This window comes from Astatotilapia calliptera, unplaced genomic scaffold (genome assembly GCF_900246225.1).
Source record: "Astatotilapia calliptera unplaced genomic scaffold, fAstCal1.2 U_scaffold_86, whole genome shotgun sequence".
Taxonomy (NCBI): Eukaryota; Metazoa; Chordata; class Actinopteri; order Cichliformes; family Cichlidae; genus Astatotilapia; species Astatotilapia calliptera.
Genome location: NW_020535829.1, coordinates 19485 through 27342, shown reverse-complemented (window position 1 = coordinate 27342; position 7858 = coordinate 19485). Strand labels below are relative to the sequence as shown.

Below are 7858 nucleotides of genomic sequence, written 5' to 3'. Positions count from 1 at the left end.
ATTTATTCAAGTTACAATTCAGATTCAGTCTGAGCAATTCAAATTCAAATTTAACTTATTCAAATTCAGTTTCTGATGGCACAGATTTCTGCCCATACAAAACATCACTAGCACCAGTTGATATTTAGACTAATACTTGATAACTTAGCGCTAGCATGCTAGTTCAGCTGAAAAGCACGGGCAAACTTTTTAAATACTAAAAATGGTCACCTGCGTGTTTTGTAAAAGGATATTGGTCACATTAAGAGGGTGTGTACAGTGTTCTCTCGTTTATCGCGGGAGTTACGTTCTAAAAAATAACCCGCCATAGGTGAAACATAGCCAGCTTTATTTTTTACAATTATTATAGATGTTTTAAGGCTGTAAAACCATTCACTACACACTTTATACACTTTTCTCAGACAAGCATGGACATTTTCACACTTTTCTCTCTTGTTTAAACACCCTCAAAGTTCAAACCTTAGTAGAAAAATAAGTCCAGTATTATAGAATGGTTGTATGCATGTGTTTACAAAAAAGTAAGGAAAAAGTGTAGGAAGCATAAAGCATGTTCCCCAGATGGTATTGATGACATGTATAATCTCACCCTCAGCCCCCAAATGACAGTACAGATTATTAAGAAAACACACATAAAACCATGTTATCTGCTAGTTCAGCCAGTGATATGCCAGAGAATGATGGTCAGTCTTATCTCAGAAACATGTGTCTCTTTTACCTTAAACTGCAAGGACAGCTGCTAATTCCTGCCTCTATTATATAGACTACTTGGATTTGAAGGGGAAAAGGTCTTTCTGGACTACATGACTACAGTTGGTGTCAGCAAAACCAAGACGTTCCTTCAGACTGATGCAAGGCTTAAGAGGATACGGGGACTGCAGAGTGGCTGCTCAGATGAGGTGAAAGAGGTGGTCCTGCTTCTGTTCAGCTACTTTGAAGAGAAGGAGGAGTTTTCCATGTAGAAGATACATGTCTGGCAGATGAGGTGCAACTGGAGCAAGTGTCTCTGATATCCACTATTATTGTCCTTAGTAAGTCTTTTTCATAGCTCTCTCTCTTTTTTTAATTGCACTGTTTATAGAATGTCATGTACTGCAGTGCTTATTAATATAACCTGTTAAATAATTGGTTCACAGGACAGTCCTGCTATTCCTTAAGAAGATACATGCTGAGTCTTGATTGGAACCTCGTCAGCACAAACATATCCTCATTCATTTCTGCATTGTGCATCATGTTCGAGAGCTACTACAATTTTGACATCCATTATCTGAGCTGGCTTTCACTCTGGAGGTTCTTCAAAGGTGGGCAAATATGTCTTTCTTATTTCTCAGACCTGAGAATCTCGCGTTACAACAATTGTGATTGAGACTCTGGGATCTGGAGTCTGGCTCTGAGGTGGCTGGAATCCAGGTCTGGCTCTGACTCTTGGCTGGGTTTGGACCCGGATTAAGACTGTTTTTATAAAATAACAGTCTGAATCTGGGTCCAAGCCTGGCTAAGACTCGGGGCCAGACGAAGACTCAGCTGACGTCTGACTATCTATAACCTTTGCGCTGGATTTTTAAAATGCAAAAGTGTGATTTATCACTGCAAAAAACACTTGTTGTGAAGGGTGCCAATACTTTTGACCATGCAGTGTTCACTTCCCAAAGCATTTTCGTTATATTTTGTCTTGAATTTGGGGAAACCAATTGTTGTTGCAGTTTGGCCATGACTGTGTATGTGTACAGGGAGTGCAGAATTATTAGGCAAATGAGTATTTTGTCCACATCATCCTCTTCATGCATGTTGTCTTACTCCAAGCTGTATAGGCTCGAAAGCCTACTACCAATTAAGCATATTAGGTGATGTGCATCTCTGTAATGAGAAGGGGTGTGGTCTAATGACATCAACACCCTATATCAGGTGTGCATAATTATTAGGCAACGTCCTTTCCTTTGGCAAAATGGGTCAAAAGAAGGACTTGACAGGCTCAGAAAAGTAAAAAATAGTGAGATATCTTGCAGAGGGATGCAGCAGTGTCAAAATTGCAAAGCTTCTGAAGCGTGATCATCGAACAATCAAGCGTTTCATTCAAAATAGTCAACAGGGTCGCAAGAAGCGTGTTGTCACGGTTCTGGGTCAGTTTCGACCCAGTATTTTGAGTTTTGATTGATTAGTTTATTTTTGAATGTTTGTTGTGGTTTTGGGCACTATGAGTATTATTATTATAATGTTTATTACTATTAGAATTCTATGTTTCTGTTTATTCATGTTTAAGGATTTGTTCTCGGTTGTATCTCACGTTTAGTTTAGTTCAGGTTCCATGTGTCATTCTGTCTGTCTCTCAGTGTCAGGTCTGCGTCTTGGTGTAGTGTTCTCATTTCCTGTTTTATTGTGAAGGTCTGCGTCTCATGTGAGTGTGTTCAGTTTTACTTCTGTCTCGTCTTGTTGATTAAGTTTTCTCCTGTTTTTCATGTAGAAAGTTAGGTAAGTGAATTGTCTTTTGTTTGGTTTTCATTTTGTGTAGGACAGCATAGGGACCATTAGGGAGTTTTGTTTGTTATTTTTGGCACTGCTCACTGCTGAAGCAAATAAATGGCTGCTTAGCATTTTAGAAGATACTATTGTTTGGGTTCTTGTTTTGGTGGAGCGGGAGTGGGCCAATTTTTTGTCGCGTTCAAGACACGTCTAGAAAAAGAAAGTAACAGTGTGGAAAAACCAAGGCGCAAAATAACTGCCCATGAACTGAGAAAAGTCAAGCGTGCAGCTGCCAAGATGCCACTTGCCACCAGTTTGGCCATATTTCAGAGCTGCAACATCACTGGAGTGCCCAAAAGCACAAGGTGTGCAATACTCAGAGACATGGCCAAGGTAAGAAAGGCTGAAAGACGACCACCACTGAACAAGACACACAAGCTGAAACGTCAAGACTGGGCCAAGAAATATCTCAAGACTGGTTTTTCTAAGGTTTTATGGACTGATGAAATGAGAGTGAGTCTTGGTGGGCCAGATGGATGGGCCCGTGGCTGGATTGGTAAAGGGCAGAGAGCTCCAGTCCGACTCAGACGCCAGCAAGGTGGAGGTGGAGTACTGGTTTGGGCTGGTATCATCAAAGATGAGCTTGTGGGGCCTTTTCGGGTTGAGGATGGAGTCAAGCTCAACTCCCAGTCCTACTGCCAGTTTCTGGAAGACACCTTCTTCAAGCAGTGGTACAGGAAGAAGTCTGCATCCTTCAAGAAAAACATGATTTTCATGCAGGACAATGCTCCATCACACGCGTATATATTTGTTTTTTGTTAAGTTGCCTAATAATTATGCACAGTAATAGTCACCTGCACACACAGATATCCCCCTAAAATAGCTAAAACTAAAAACAAACTAAAAACTACTTCCAAAAACATTCAGCTTTGATATTAATGAGTTTTTTGGGTTCATTGAGAACATGGTTGTTGTTCAATAATAAAATTATTCCTCAAAAACACAACTTGCCTAATAATTCTGCACTCCCTGTATGTATATGCTTGTACTTATTTTTTAACTGATCAATTAAAATGCTTAATATGCTTTTATATGATTTTATTCTACAGGTGTTTCTTCTCCATAAACCCAGAAAAAGGAACCAAAAAAGAAAACAAAAACTTGAAGCATCTTTCCAACAAGAACCCTCGAGTCCTCACCCTGTTTCAGGATCTCTCCGACCACGAGTGGCGTTAAGCCTGAATATTGACTCTTTGTGGACTGGTAGCTTTTACTTTGTTAAATCCACAATGTGTACTTGAAACTTTTTCTGGTCAAGAGTCCGCCACCTGCTTGTTTCATGAAAATGTTCTTGCTTTGAAGGAATGTTCCACAGTTTTGTTTGTTTGTTTGTTTTTCTATAGTGCTGTTACTGCAGTGTTTATAGGTTTGTTTCCCCACAGGTGGTTTCCTGATGTTTTGCTATGGTAACTACACATGTGTTTTCTATGACCAGGGCCATGGTTGTGACAGCAGAGTGCGTGTTGCGCGGGATGATGATTATGGTAATTTTCGCACTGTGGCCCTTTCTCAATATGCGTACTTGTGCGTACTTGCGTTCTCGTGTACTCGTGATACGTCATCAGTCGGAGACCAAGTACTGTTCCAATCCGAAGTACGCATCAAGCTGAGAACGCAAAAAATTCCCGGATGTGTTCTCACTCCGCCCGTTTTATTGAGCATGCATCGGCGGTGACTTGTGTGGACTTGGTACAGCTAAATATCCCAGAATGCATTTCGCAAGACCTTTATGAAAATGGCCGAGGAGAAAACGCATAATTGTATGTTCAATACTACTATTATTGTAATATGCAGTGCATTTTCAATGCATTTTTATACAATAATATAGTTATTTAAACTTCGAATGCTTAGTAAATGTAACACTGCAGACCCTAATTAAAAATTTCCTATGCTGTTTTCGAAAGGGGCCTTGCCCGCCAAATAGCGAGCACAACATTTTGTTTTGAAATTTCCGCTTTCTCTAAAGGCTCTGATTTAAATCACTTTGGCAATTTTAATAGCCAGTCGTTCACACAAATCTTGTACTATCCTGTATAATGTTTAAAAACCTTAAGTTATTTTTACGTTTGTATCAACAGTAAGTTTTAATAAAGCACCTGATTGTTTTGCTGTCATTTTTCCCTACTTTTATTTGCTTGGATTGTTAATATATTAATGCAATATTTGATATTTTAATCAAGGGACAAGCGAGGAAACACAAGCTGGCGGACGGAAAATGACAGTCTTACAGGAAAGAGAAATTCCTGCAAGACTGGATGGGAGTAAGTACTGGCTGCTTTTGCTGCTCCCTGTTTTCTAGGGAAGGATTAGAGGAGCAAATCTTATGATAACCAGCTATCAAAGTGACAGTGCAACATTCTTTTCCCTCAGGGACTTTGTTAGCTCTTCAGGCCTGGCCATAACAGTTAAGCAAGCACAAAAGAAATGGAACAATCTGACTTTGCCATTTGATAATAGAGTAATTGTATCTGTGATAATATAGACATTAATACATATTTTCAGGAGCTTAGGGACCCACCCACAGGCAAGGGAGTAGAGGAAGGTAGCCCAACTGCCGCCACCTGGCAGTGGTACAAAATGATGGATGCTGTGCTCCAGGGGCAGCACTCAATAAGTCCACCCCTGGTAGTTGCAGCAAACCTCACATCCACTGCAGGTGGTGCAGTCAGCACTCCAGCCTCGTCCCCTTCTACCGAAGTGTCGAGGAAGAGCCAGAGGAAGAGGCCCAGGGACAGCCAGGCTGTACTTCAGTTTCTAAAAGACCAGGCGGAAAGAACGGAAGAGAGAGAGAGACAGGCGCTGGCTAGGGAGGAAGAGAGAGAGAGGGCAGCTACTGAAAGGGCAGACCGATCACTGCTGTTTGAAAAACTTGTCGAAAAATTTTAAATAAAGCAATTTAAATCTCAATAATGAAGTGAGGTTTTTGCTGCATGTGTAACAGAGAATCTCTTTAGTCAAAGTAAAACAGTTACAATAACTTTTAACATTGAATTCAACCTATACAACCGTGAGCACACAAGCAAATATACAAAAAAGAACACTAACTATTTACAAGCTGAACAAATAAAGATGTATTTTAACTAATTAACTTAACTAACTAACACTAATTTGAAAAAAAAAATATGATTTGAATTTACTTTTTTTTTTAACCAACAGGAGGCTTTTTCTTTTGGCCTTAGCTGCCTACATATCTGTTTGAGCATGACTACATCTTACAAATGAAACCTTTACCTAGATGTAGTCATGTTCAAACAGATATGTAGGCAGCTGTTCAGGAGCAGACAGTCGTGCAGCAAGCCTGGCTCGGATACAAGCTCCAGAAAGCTCCCTGTCCACGCCTGTGCATTCTGTTTCAGCTTCTGGTCCTGCTTGTGCCGCCTCCTCCTCGTCTCCTTCTTCTTGGCAGACGTAATCTGTTGCCACACAGATGTTGTGGAGGATGCAGCAAGCTCCCACAACTTTGGGAGCAAACAGAGGCCGGATCTCAAGGGCTTGCAAGAAAATGGATCGCCAGCGTGTTTTGAGGATGCCAAAGGTACGCTCTATGATGTTTCTGGCCTTGGCGTGGTGCCGATTGAACCTTTCTTCAACTTGAGCTTTAAAAGAAAGACAGTACACACTTTTATTCAGTGCTTAGTAGACTTTCAATTAGTGTAGGACATGGGTGTCAAACTCTGGCCCGCGGGCCAAATTTGATATTATGATATTATGATATTATACACAGCAAATGCGACCTTTTCTCTAGATTTAGGAGTACATGCATAGAAACACCAGGATATTGATTGTTTTTTTAAAATGTACCGAGTCGAGAAGGCACGCCATCAAGGCACGTCTCCTCTCCCTCATCTTCATCCTGGCTCTTCTCTCCCAGATCCATCTTCTTAGTTGCGCTGCTTCGGTTTCAGCCTGAAGGTACAGAATGCCGGCAACAACTGCGACAACCACCCGATCCATTTTTCCTTTTTTCTCTTTTCCTTTCCTTATCTTTTTACTGACCAGATCAACCACTGATACCACAAACTATTCCCGCGATTATTTCCCGCCGGTGGCTCTTTATATAGGCGCACATCTTGCTATAGTGCAGGTAAAGTAGTTAATAAAAATATTTTTCATGTATTATTTTTTCAATGAAAACACAGAGTAACGTTTATATGTAATTTTATTTCATTCTTTATTGGTAGTGGAGCAGCCGATCCAGCCTGGTGATGTTAGCCTGACCTGTGACATCATCAACTACGCTGGTGTTCCAATTGTACAAATCACGAGTCCGTACTCCCGTGCGTTCTCGGCGAGTACCCAAGAACGCGAGTACATACTCGCGTACTTGAGAATTGAGAAAGGGCCAATATGTCATTTTTGTTTTAACAGGTTACTATGTAACTTTTTTTGGTAGAGGGTCTGCCACATGCTTGTTTCATGAAGATGGTTCTTGCTTTGCGGGAATGTTCCACAGTTTTATAGCATTTCGATTGAATTGTGTGACTGTTGTGTAAGTTGGTTTTATTGATGATGGCTGCAAAATAAATTTCCCAAAAGTGATATTTTCCTCACTAGTCTTTTCTGAAGATGTATTTTTGCATGTTAGGTGTAGGCATAGCAGTAAGAAGTTTGCAGGTTTATGATTTAAACTTACACATTGAAACATGAAAATACAGCATAGTAATAGATTTTATGTATCATATGCAGAGCAGCTCCATTTAAAATGCACATTTCACAGTTGTTTTACCAGTTCAAATTAGTTTTTTGTTTGATATTTCCCTGTTAATTTTACAAATTATGGATCCCCAATAAGCAATTATTACATGTAAAAATACAGGAAATATTCTATGAATATACAACAATTGTTGTGTGAATTTATTTATTTATTTATTTTTGTAGATTTAACAGTTGTGAGTTTCCCAGCTGTGTGGTAACCCCAGCTGCCAGCTTTTTCCTGTAAAAACAGCACTTTAAAGAAGAAAAATAATGTTTTATTTCATGTATTTTGCGTTCATTTCATGCTAACTTGTAGCAACTTGTTTTTTGTTTTGTTTTTTAAAGAGGTGATATAGTATAATCTCCACAACAGTAACTTCCATTATTTTCTTTATTGTGATGGTAATATCAGGGTTAGAAAAGCTTTTCAGTAGGCTTATATCACTGGAAATATTGTGTATTAAATGAAACTATTACTGTTAATTTTAATGAAACACTTTTTTTCCAGTAATTCACATGTTGCATGTTGCAGTTTGGCTAGAAATGTTCTTTGTTCTTAACTATGAAGGATAAAGACCCGCTTTATCCATAATGTGAAAGCTTGTTGACTCTGCCTAAATATAGCAGAACATACTGTGATTTTTCA

The 7858-nt window shown here is 39.6% G+C and overlaps 1 long non-coding RNA gene across 1 annotated transcript; it reads left to right on the top strand.

Annotated features, from left to right (window-relative positions):
- The first annotated feature begins 764 nt into the window (after nt 1-764).
- Nucleotides 765-3660, top strand: LOC113018447 (uncharacterized). Its single transcript, XR_003271794.1, has 3 exons — nt 765-1028; nt 1134-1298; nt 3567-3660. It is a non-coding gene; the product is annotated as an uncharacterized LOC113018447 (long non-coding RNA).
- Nucleotides 3661-7858: the final 4198 nt, after the last annotated feature.